Source organism: Streptopelia decaocto (assembly GCF_964273445.1).
Source record: "Streptopelia decaocto genome assembly, chromosome: 2".
NCBI lineage: Eukaryota > Metazoa > Chordata > Aves > Columbiformes > Columbidae > Streptopelia > Streptopelia decaocto.
The window spans coordinates 154,814,111-154,826,332 of NC_138655.1; the positions used below are offsets into that span (position 1 = coordinate 154,814,111).

General features: G+C 45.5%; 1 long non-coding RNA gene across 1 annotated transcript; it reads left to right on the forward strand.

Annotated features, from left to right (window-relative positions):
- The first annotated feature begins 510 nt into the window (after nucleotides 1-510).
- Nucleotides 511-10,613, forward strand: LOC309436542. The gene is made up of 3 exons (XR_014183361.1): nucleotides 511-738; nucleotides 9,418-9,504; nucleotides 9,681-10,613. It is a non-coding gene; the product is annotated as an uncharacterized lncRNA (long non-coding RNA).
- The last annotated feature ends 1,609 nt before the right edge of the window (nucleotides 10,614-12,222 follow it).

Genomic DNA, 12,222 nt, shown 5'->3' on the forward strand with positions numbered 1-12,222 from the left:
ACCATGAGGTTTCACATCTGCAGGAAGAAGGACAAGAACGTTGCTTCCCTTTTGCTCTCTTTCCCCATTGCCAGCTCTCCAAAATGGTCATGTCAGGAGCAAATTGCTGTTTGACTCCTTTCCAGGGCTGCTTTAACATTCCCTGTAATTTTCGCGGAGGCTCTGCCACAGCCGCCGTAATGAATCGTGCTCCCTTGTTGTGGTCAGTGTTACTTTCATCACCCATGTGCAACAAAGCTCCTTTTTTTTTTTTCCAGATTTGTCAGCACCTTCCACTCCCACCAGCAAGTATTATTTAGGACATTCCTAAGATACATTTCAGAAGGACTTTTCACGGAAATGAAAAGTTTTGCAATTGGTGTCGTTCAACTTGCCAGCTTGGCCTGACCCTCTACCCGCCCCACCAGCCCTGTGAGGGATGCGGGAGGATCCTCCTGCCTCTCTGGGAGGTGCCCAGAATGTAAAACTGGGCTGTATTCCTGAGAACCGCTGCTCTCTAGTCCAGAAATGCCCAAGTTGGGCTGTTCTTAATTATCAACCTATGGTTTTACCTGCCGTCACTCAGGACCATCTTCTGGACTCAACCTCCTCCATCTTTGGGCATGAAGAAACTTGAATGAGTGAAATTATTCATGTGTTTGTCCAGGGACTAAATATTAGCCAGAGAAGATGGATTTGTCATCAAATAATGAATCCAGCTACCAGAGAAACTCAGCCCAGGCTCTTGGCTCTACTTGGGTAAGCCTTCATCAGGACCACGTCTTGGGGGGCCAAGTAACAGGTCCAATTCACATTTCTCTGTTAAGTCAAATATGGCTCAATCTCTGTTTGCTTTTAAGGCTTAGAGACCAAAGAAAAACATTTTTATTTGTTGCAAGAAGCAAAACTAATAAAAACAGGCGGGTAAGAAGAAGCAGGGTGCTCAGTGCAGGATGGTGCTAACTCTGAATTATCTTTTAGACCCAGATATCCCTACTGGTCCTAAACCAATCTGGTATCTTTCTGTATTTGGGTTCATATTTTTCCCAAAGAAACTTGCACATTTTATTAAGCTTCTTATTAATTTTATTTTCATTTTCAGTAAAATTATACAATTTTAATGAAAGGTAAAAGCTAGAAAAATATGTTTTGTCTTGAAAGAGTCACTTTCTGGTAAAGTATCATTTCATTATTTTTAAAGCGAGGGCTGTGATAATTCAAAATACTTGCACAGCTTTTGAGTCCCAAACCTGAAAGCTGTAAAAATATAATTTATTTTATACATGCATGCTGTGGGTTTATTTTTCCAGCTAAGGAATGAGAATACAGAAGCTGGTTTCACTTTTGTGGTCTAATAGGTCAGTGCAGATTTACCATTTTAAACATGTGCAGCCATAAATATATAACAAAACAAATTGTTGCTGCTGCTGTGATCCAAACCCCAAATTAAAAACAAACACAACTTAGAAATCCCCTTCAGAAATCTCATATGTCTAAAGCTGCTGAAATATTGTCTGATGACAGAACTTCTCAGATAACAACAGTGCATAATAGTTGGACTTTTTAGAGTATTTTTACTAAATCTCTTTCGGTTTGTTTTGAATATCTTGATACTTAGAGGCATTTTAAAATTTCTGACTCTGAGCCATGTGATTGTGTGTGAATTTCAGATTCTGTTGGGTTTTTTTTCAAGTTAACTTCCAGTCTTCATCGTTTGCAGCAAAGAATGTGAACCTGAAACCTTGAAGACCTGGAGGGAACAAACAAACTAACAAACAGACAAACAAACTTGAGTTTAAAATTATCTTGTATTTATGTCATGGTAAAGTTTGCACAGGTGAAGTTGGCATCAGGAGACGAGTCAAAAGTAGCACAGTAGAACATTTAAATTTTTTGATGCTGGAAGCTCCAGAGGAGTATAAAACACCCAGCTGGAAACCAGCCCACCCAGCTCAGCCTGTCCACAGGAGAGCAGGTCACCCTGGTCCTCCATGGACACCCGTTCGAAGGAATGAAACATGATGGTATTGCATATTTTATGAAAGGTTCACTGCTGTCTGAAGGAAAGTTTTCCTAAGGAAAGTAAGTTTGACAACCTGTTCCTTAGAAAAGGTCTCATTGGATTCATTGGGAGTGAAAGCAACGGTGGGGTACAGAGAAAGGGACCACTCAAACAGCCTGGAGGAATAAGTGGGGCATAATATGCTCTTCCAGACTCTTCACAACAATCTGTACAGTTTTATTTTCCTGCCCTGGCACCCAAGAGTGGATTTAGAAAGGACAGAGGAGGGAGTGAGCGAGATGAAGGGCTCACAGTGGGTTTGGGAGGTCCCCCTGCTCCCACCTCCCCAGCAGCTCCTCTTCCAAATGGAGCGAACCTCCCTGACTTCCCTCATACCAGAGGCGAGAATGTCACCAAATGATAACAGTACAAGGCTCCCTGGACATTTTGGGGCCAAAAGTAAAAAAAAAGTGTTTGCCAACAAAACCTTGTGTTACTTGAAATGACCATGTCCTGACATGCTGCCCAAATGCATCATGAAGACCTTTGGAGGTATTGAAACTAACGGCTGCTCTCCCCATGTCTTCCTGGGCTGTGACTGTGTTTTAGATATTGTGTTACCAATAAAGCCGTGAAAATGCATTTCTAGTTCCCTTTAGGCACTCTTGCACAAAGCAGAACCAGACACTAACATCACTGCAGGCAGATCGTACTCCTGGAGACAAGCTGGCAAGATATTGAGCAGCAAAGAAACCAATCTTTTTGAAGGTCTAAAAGGAAAATTGCCCAAAGTCAGTTTTTGTAGCTCAGCTTTGCCTAGGAAAAAGATAAAGGTTCTTGAAATAAAGATTTGGCTGTAAGGATAACTTTGTTCACCCTGCAGAGACAAGGGAATCAAAGTAACTGAGGTATGGCTTGAAAAGTACCTTGCTGTGGTTTACAGGAGGATGCTGATATTGAATGTGGGAGTGACAGAAAAACGGTTAATGGTAACAAGGATATGGACATGTCCAGGAAGGATGATGTTAAACACATCCACCAATCAGCTGTGTTGGCAGGTGTCGGGACAACTGCGAAGGTAGAAAGTCTGATTTGTGGTAGGGTGAAAGGGGCCTGAGGAATCGCAGGACAAACACCTCGACACCAGCATTGCATAAGAAAAGCTTTTAGATGAAAGAAGGATCAAAGATAGAGAGGCAAAAGAAAAATAGGATATAGTACCAGATTGATTGGGTCAGGTGATGTAGAATGGTCCTTTCATAAAGTCAGCGATTTCATTTTATTTTTAGACAGAACAATTGATCTAAGAATAACTTGCAACGATGTTATATTAGTATATGCTACCTAAGCCCAAGAAGATGGAACCAAGTTGTGGGAGCTACAAGCTTGGCCATGAGGGACTGTGAAGGGCTCACTGGGAAAATGGAAAGAGCAGACAAATTGATTTCTTCAAACATTGATTGTTTTACTCACTTATTATAATAGTCCTGGCAGAAATTTAGGAGTATGCCATGGTGGGTGACAAAGTGAGAGTGGCCATGGTCAATAAAAGTGACCAAAATGCTGGCCAGGAAGCATGAGATGACCTTGACTAAACAATGGAAATGATGTCAAAATGAATAATAGAAAGTGTTCCTTGTGCACATAAGGAGTAAAAAAAAAAAACATTATTCCTATTAGAAACTGGTGATAAGAGAAGATAAGTTTGTCCTACAGGCATTAGCCACCTCCATGTAGCTGTCATGAATGTGGCACACCCACGCAAAAAGCTAATACAATGCTAGGAGGTATCAGGTGAGGTATTTCCACCAGAGTTAGCAGAAGAGCTTTGGGAAGCAACATGTATGTGTATGGAAGAAGGGGTTTTGAATTTGAAGATTTTCCTTAGGATTAAAGTAAGTCTGGTGATGACAGAGACGCTGGAAAGAACCCAGGGGGGTATGAACTCTCAGAGATGAAGGCTTAGAGACGGATCCTCTGCTGAAAGGTTGCCTGTCCTTCGTGTACATTAACACAGGTCACTCACACCAGTCATGGAAAAATAAGCACTCAGCAATAAATCACATCCTCTAGGAATTTCATCAGGTTTCGCAGATGTCTCTATGGCTAATTACTTGTTATTTAAAGCAGCATTTAACTTGCACTTATATGTCAGAACAGTTTTTCAGGGCTGACAAGCCTAACCTATAGGTGTAGGAGCAGTGGTTAAGGGATGGATGGATGGATGGATGGATGGATGGATGGACGGACGCAGAAGTCACACTGAAGATATCCAGACAGACTTAAGCACAAGTAAATCAGGCACGTCAAACCCAGAGGTGAGGTGTTTGTCAGGGGAAAGCTCCCGAAGCAGCTGCGGGGTGGGTGTGCAGCGCCGCAGCCCTGCACAGATGCCTGGATGGTGTGTCCAGATGAGATGTCCGGGAGAGCTCCCTTATGGCTGTTGCTATTTTTGGTGGCTGCAGTGAAAGGACTGGAATAATGTGGGCTAGGAAGTGAAGCTATGACCTCTAAGGTGTGGGCACCAACCAGCTGTGCTGCTGTCCAGGAGCATCACCCCACCCCAGAGAGGCGCACCCAACAGAGGCTCCAATATTGGGCTGTTCCCGCATACAGAAACAGTGTGCACTGGTCAGAACAGAGCCCAGTTTCTTCCCAGTGTGATGAAGGGACCTTTGCTTGACCAAACCTTCAAGTGTAAAAAACCCACCCCAAATATCTTCCCCCAGCCCTGAGTAGGTCTGTGTGCTCAGCAAGCAGCATCCCCGTCTGCCCTGAATCCTGCTCATGCCACAGCCTGCTGAAGGAACTGATGGAGAGACATGAGACTGCAAACCTGTAATTATTTAAGATAAATTTGCATGTCATGTTGGCACTTCATTTGCTGTTTGATTTGCTGGGTTGGTGCTTGGATCAAGGTGCTTCCAGGGCTCTGTGTTTGAGCACAGCCATCCAGTCTCCATGTTTGCTTTTCCCCTGCTCTACATCTTTCCCAGGACTGATGTGCCAGACAACAGGTCCGAGCCCCACTTGAATGGACTCTCCAACACCTGTCCGGGATCTTCCAAACTCACTACACAACAGGTGTCCATTTAAAGGCAGCCAAAAGGCAAAGGGGAGGGCAGGGGAGCATCTGGGGCCCTTCCCTGGTCAGGAATGCAGGTGGCTGAGTCACAGCCCTACTGCCCACTGGGGATGTCTGATCCATCCCCCAGCCCCGGAGCCCACGCTGCCACCCAGCTCTGCTTGCGTCTGCTCCACTTCCCAATTCACTGTTTCTCGTAGTGTGTTTCCTTCTGTTCAAGAGTCTGCGTTGATATATCCACAGTTATTATTGCAACAAAACATGCTCTTTTTTCATCTTCACTCCAGGTAAAGAAAATTACAATTAACCTGATTTGGTTGTCAGTTAATTCATTTAATCTCCAGGTGCCCTTAGTCTTGAAATTAATACCCCCAAAACACCACTAAATATCATTTAAATCCCTTCCATTAATTATTTGTGTAATGAAGCTCATTTAGAACTAGCAGCCAGCAAGATGAAGATCACACTGCAAGCTTCACACTTCTTTCCCACTACCATCCAAATCACTTTTTCCAGGTTAGGCTGACACTCAGGACTTCGTTCCCCTGCCCTGAATGCGGCCGTGCTGGCAGCCCGGGGATGCTTTGCCACCTTGCCCAGCCTCCCAGCACCACCTGCCGACACCGGCCCTAAAAACAGCCTCACACAGCAATCTCTGCCAAATACAGAGCAGAAACAACCTCTGTGGACTCAGTCTGTGGCATGTTATGGTTTTCCCTGCCATCCACCAGCAGGTAAAGAAGTTTCACCTGCAGCAATCACTTATCATCCCTCCCACCTCTCCCTGAATTAACCTTCCCCTCAGCCAGGATTCTGCATCACTCAAACACTGTAACCGAGCAACAAAATCAAGTTAAACTACAGGGTGTTTCAAAAAGATGGACCCAGTTTTCTAGATGACACACTGCCTCAACTTTGGATAGGTCGCATGGGACCCCAAGACTTGGCGCTACACTCTTGGCCCCCAAGATCCCCAGAGATTACACCCTGCAATGTTTTCTTGTGGGGATATATCAAAGATGGTGTTTTTGTGCCACCATTAGTGACCAGTCTGGATGACCTCAAAAACAGAATCACGGCAGCGGTGACCTCAGTGCAAGAAGACACTTTGAGAGGCATTTGGGATGAATTCAACTATCATCTTGATGCTGTTCATACAGCAGGTGGAGGGAATATAGAGCATTTATTAAAAGGTTACTAAAACTTGTTAATTCATTAAACCATTTGTAAATTTTAGTGTAATTATAACATGTTGCCATTGCAAAATGTACTGCTTTGAAACTGGGTCCACCTTTTTAAAACACCCTATATTGTTTTCTGTCTGATCTCCCCGATAAATCTGCTACTTTGATTTCCTGCCTGGAACAGGTCTGTGACTGTGTTTCCAGTGATGCCTATAGCAAAGTCCTTGCTTCCATCACCAAGGTTGACACTAGAGCTTGGGAAACCTTCTCCCCCGAGGCAAAAACCCAGCAAAAGTACAGAGGATGTACAAATCTTGCAGTGGCCTCCTTCAGCTACAGCAAGGATGCTGATGGAGGGGGCAAACACCTGCAATGGGTGCAGCCCACAGTGGTGGGAAGCGAGGGCAGAATGGGGAATGAGGCTGAGCCTGGATGTCCCTGTGTTTGGGGGTTTGAGCTCTTCTGCCATCACGGGGTGGCATGCAGGGGTTATTAATTTAGTTTTTTGGCAAGCAGAACGTTTTCTTCAGGATTACTTTGGATGAGCATCTCAAACTGGCCACCTCTCACACACAGGTCACCAGGCTCCAGCCTGCTGTCACCTAGAACCCCAGTAACCAGCTTCCCTTGGTGTTTTGCTTGTCTTCTACAGTCACAGCTGCCCAACTCCTGGCATGGGGCATGAGCATGGCTGGCTCATCACCACCCCACGGCATGGAGGTGTGTCCTGAAAGGAGCACCCTCCCCACCACTGCACGCTGCAGTGGGCTGCATTTCCAAGAGCTGGTTGCTTCCTTGCCTGTTTGTTACGCTTCTGTCTAAAGACCTTGCTGGGGATGCCAGGGGAAAACAAACAAACAAGCAAACAAAAACCCAACCAACCAACCAAAACCACAAACAACAAAAACCCCAAACAAAAATCCCAAGGAATAAAACCACACAACCCCCTTGTAATTAGTTCCTTTATATGCGTTTTGAGCCTTGTTACATCTCTGGCTCAGTCTGACTGAAGGTTTTTTTCATGCCCTTTGCAAAATCACATGTTAAAAACAGTTCTCTGAGAATATTGTCTAAAGCTGCAACAAGTGTCTCTTTGCATTTTTTTCTTTTGTGTTTCCCTAGGGTGTTTCTCATAATGGCACAAGAACCATATTCCTGTGGGAAATGCAGTCTCACTCTCCCTGCCCGTATGGGCGGCCCATCCAACCACCACATGGATCTCAGCAACCAGCCCCTGCCAGACCCCTCTCCTGGCACTTCTGGGCTTGGCATGAGCAGGCAAAGCTCCAGCAGGACCAACACCACATTCAGCATCACTCCCCTACAATGGCCTTGGCAACGCTCCTGCCCAACCCCACTGCTCCATATGGGTCTATGTCCCTCCATTGTGAAATCCTACTGTAGAGGCAGGAGGAGGGATGGGAAGGGATCAGGAATAGTGTGGCCAGCAGGATTAGAGAAGTGATTGTGCCACTGTACTCAGTGCTGGTGAAGCCCCACCTTGAATCCTGTGTTCAGTTTTGAGCTCCTCATCATAAGAAGGACATTGAGGTACTGGAGAGAGTGCAGAGGAGGAGTCAAAGCTGGTGAGGGGTCTGGAGCACAAGTGTGATGGGAGCAGTTGAGGGACCTGGGGGGTTCAGCCTGGAGAACAGGAGCTGAGGGGAGACCTTCTGATCTCTGAACTGCCTGAAAGGAGCTTGGAGCATGGAGGTGGTTGGTCTCTTCTACCAAGTAACAAGTGATAGGATGAAAGGAAATGGCCTCAGGTTGCACCAGGGGAGGTTCAGGTTGGATATTAGGAAAAAAACTCTTCACAGAAAGGGTTGTCAGGCATTGGAACAGGCTGCCCAGGGAAGTGGTGGAGTCACCATCCCTGGAGGTGTTTAAAAGGCATTTAGATGAGGTTCTTAGGGACATGGTTTAGTGCTAGAGTTGGGTTATGGTTGGACTCCATGATTATATGATTCTATGGCAAGCACTTAAAATACAAAATGGATTAGAGACAGGCTCAGGCTCTTCTTGGGATGGAGGGACCCCTTCCCAGGTGGGCTGGGGCTCCCCCCATCCCATTGCCCACCCATGAAGAGGTCAGAGGAGAAAGGAGCCGGGAGATGCTGTTCTGGGGGCAGAATTTCTCCCCGTGTCTGTGGGAATTGCATCAAAAACTGTTGGCCTGAGAATGGGCAAAGTTGTGGTTGGAGGACATATACCAGACTTAATTCTTTATACTTTACAGGGCTGAGGAAGAAGAAAAGCCCTTGAACCATCATGCTGAGCATGAGTCCTTGCAACCAGGGCCAAAAATCACCTTTCTTAATGCCTTCTAGAGAGCTGGCAGCACTCCTTCCCAATCTCTCTCTCACACTGGCACATCTTCCCTTAAGATACACTCGCCAACATCAGGAAACTTAAAGAAACCCTGAGGACTTTTGTGAAGCTTGGCTTTTGTGCAGCTTGTCACAGGTAACTTCACACCTTCCCTCAGGAAGAAAAACCCAATATTTTGTGACTAAATATCACCTTCATGGAGGAGGTTCCTATTCCTTTTATTGTCTGCTCCACAATGAAAATCCAGGGGATTTGAATAGAGCACACTGGGATTTTTTCATTTGCTTTCAGGTTTTTGATGTTTCAAAACATTTGCCTTCAAGACCTTGACCTCATGGGCAGGAGCCAGTAAGGAGGTGGGTGCTGATGAGATGGCTCCTGGAGACGGGGCTTGAAGGACACTCTGAGTATGGTGAGGATGTGACCCATGTCTCCCTTCTGGCTGAGCCTTCCTGGTGCATCATGGCCCAAACCCTGCCCAGGCCTGTGTGCTGGGGGCTCCTGTCACCCCAACCCCTTCATTTGCTTGATAAAGAGATTTTTAGAAAGGACAGAAGCAGCTGGGAACAAAGGAAAAAGGCTGAGGAAGAGCAAACCTTGAACCACTTGCTTTTTCTAGGAGGCAGGAAAACTCATTTATTTGTAGTTGTCTCTGCACCAGAGTGCTTGGTCCCTTGGACCATGCTTTGGCATTGAAGGTTTCTCCTCACCTTCCCTCAGGTCTCCTCCCAATCCCTGAGGTGGGGATCACCTTCACCTGACTCCTCACGCAGCCGCCGGGCCCCCTGAGCTGGAGATCTTGGGTCTGATTCATGTCCTCAATGTCTATTTTTCAGCAGGCATGTGAAGCTGGGAGAGCCACAGGGCATCCACTGGTGACCAGGACCACTGGTGGTGGATGGAAGGACAGAAGTCCTTTCCTGGTTTTGGGGATTTCTTTCTTTTTTAATTTGGTGGGTTGGCTGGTTTTGTGGGTGGGTTTTTTTGTTTCTTTTGGGGTAGTTTTGGGCTTTGGGGGTTATTTTTTTATGCTCTTCTGGATAAAACAAGTATTTCTCTGCCCACTAAATCACCCCACCTTGATTAACCATTCCAACAGGAGAAGAGGGAAAAGCAAGGATGCAGCAGCTCCCAGATACATTTCTTAACCCTTCCCTTTTCCAGCGAAGAAAAACGGGTGGCTCCTTTCCTACCACAATGGAGAAACACCACCAGTGCAGCAGGGAGAGGATGCTGTGGCTGCTCTCCTCCAGCTTTGTGGAGATGCACCCTCTGATGAAGACCATGGGGGCTGGCCAGGGGCTGTCACTGGCGTGGCCATGGGGTTCGACTGTCTCTTGCACACTGCTTTGTCACCAATGATCACCCCATCTTCTTCTGAGATGAAGAAGAGAGAAGAAGCTAAGAAGGCAGCAGCTCACATTAAGAGGTGCACCTCTCATCAAGATCACATCAATGCTGCGTGTGCACTAAATGGCCTGTTAAAAGCCTTGAGGCCTTGGACATGTATTGGGATAATCAGGGGTGACATTCTCACCTCAAAATCCAGAGTCTCATCAGGCACAGCCACATAAAAGAGGAGTAATGAAGCAGAGGCTGATGCAGAGCCCCACTGAGTTGTTCCTTTGCTGCTGAGGCTCCACCAAGCCCTGTTTGCACCACGGTGTCTCACAGCAGCCATCTGGTGACCATGGCCACCATCTTCCAAAGAAATGAGTGAAGGTGACAGAGCGCTGCCAGGCTGCGGCCATAGCATCCTCCTGAGCTCATCTGGGATGGTACCCGGGGCTGCTTGGGCAGAATGCAGCACAACCCTGGACAGGCTCTTGTACAGTAATAATTTGGTCATCTGTTTTGCTATATCAAAAGTGTTTAGATCCTCAATGCAGTAACATAACTAATAAAGCCAGAGAAACACAGTGGCATTCAAGCCACCATGATCATGCTTAGTTTTGTGTCTCATTTCATGCTTCTTGCGTACGCAAAATATTTAGGTTTTGATTTGTGTTTAAAAAGAAAAAGGATCTGGCTTCAGTGTGATTTGTGAGAACGCAGGTTTTGTGCTGGAGCTCTGCAAGCCCTTTACTTCCCAGACCTAAGTCAAGCTATTCACCATCTCCAGCCTGCAAACAAATGTACTCATTAGGTTTGTTCCCTGAAATTGATTAGGAAATAAGAAAAAAAACCCAAAAAGTGCTTTTAGATCCTAATGCACATCTTCGCAATAAGAAACACCAGGCTCTTGCTTTGAAATAAAAAGGGCTAAGAGATAGCCGCCAGTTTTAATCAATAACGCAAGAAATATTTTGGCTCTGGGCTCATCCCCGCAAGAAGATGTTGTGTTGAGGTTTTGAACCTCCCTGTGCCTGGAAAGACAGGACAGACGTGCTGAGTCACTGAAGGACATCACCCTGCACAACAACAACCTCAGCGCAAGATGCTTGCAGGGGTTTAAGCAGCTGAGATGTGTAGGCATAGAAACTGTCAGCAAGGATGCTGCCTTCTCCTGGGACGGCCCCTTCATCAGCTGCATTCACAGTGTGAGGACCCATTTCACCTCTCTGAGAGGGGCTAATTATTTCTTGTCAGTTAGACTCAATCACTGAACTCTCAACAGCTGGTGGTAGAGAACCATTTAGCCTCATTTACCATCGTGACAGCCTTTTAGCTCTTCCACATTTCACACGGTCTCTGCCATTTCGACCATAAATTCTCCTTTTTTTAAAAAAAAAAAAATCATAAAAATTTGAGGGGAAAATAAAGGCATAAAATGAAAGCAGCTAAGAGAAAAGGTACTAAAATTTTCAAATGAAGATGAGGTTACGTGCCCCCAGCTGTCTGAAGTGCAGTGATTGAGGGTCTCGCTGATGAGGGATGATTACATCCCTCCTGCTCCTCACCCCCATTAAAGGCGACTTGCATCCTCCCCCTGGATACAGCTGATTAACCGTAATGCAGGGAAGACCTGGGAACAACCCCATCTTCCCTGTTTTGATGCGATATGTGAATTTTCCTCACCTTAGTGGATTAAAACACTTTCCAATAAGCTAGTACCTTTAAACAGGTTTATAGCAATAGGAATGAGGGAGGTAACGCTTTGTAGAGAGGCCAGTCTGTGGCAGTCTTTAAGATGAAGAGTATACAAAGAAATTATCTCCTCATTAAGCTAAGCGGGGTTTGGCTTCCAAGATGGATTTGTCATGCAAAAAAACAGGCTAGAAATAGAAAATGGCATATTTACAATGCAGGGGTTCTCAAACAGCACCTGGGGCTCCATCAACCAAATCCTGGTTACTTCCCTGGGATCCAGATTTTGCATCCAGCTGCTGTTTGCATAAGTCCCAATTTCAATAATAAAGTTAATAATGACAATAATAAGAAAAAGAAAAACAAATGCTAGGAAGTGACAAAGAACAGACAGATATCAGAGCCACTGAATATCTGCAGAAAAATTTTGAATCCATCCTGGAGCAAATTCACAGCAGACCCTGTTTTATTAAAGACCTATCTAAGCACAAAGTAGCAAGGATGCAGATGACAAGTGTTGAGTGTTTTTTGTAATTTGATTTTCCAGCAGCTTTTCCTAAGGTGTTAGATTTCAGAAAGATATTCTACATCTTTAACAATTAGATTATGTCAGC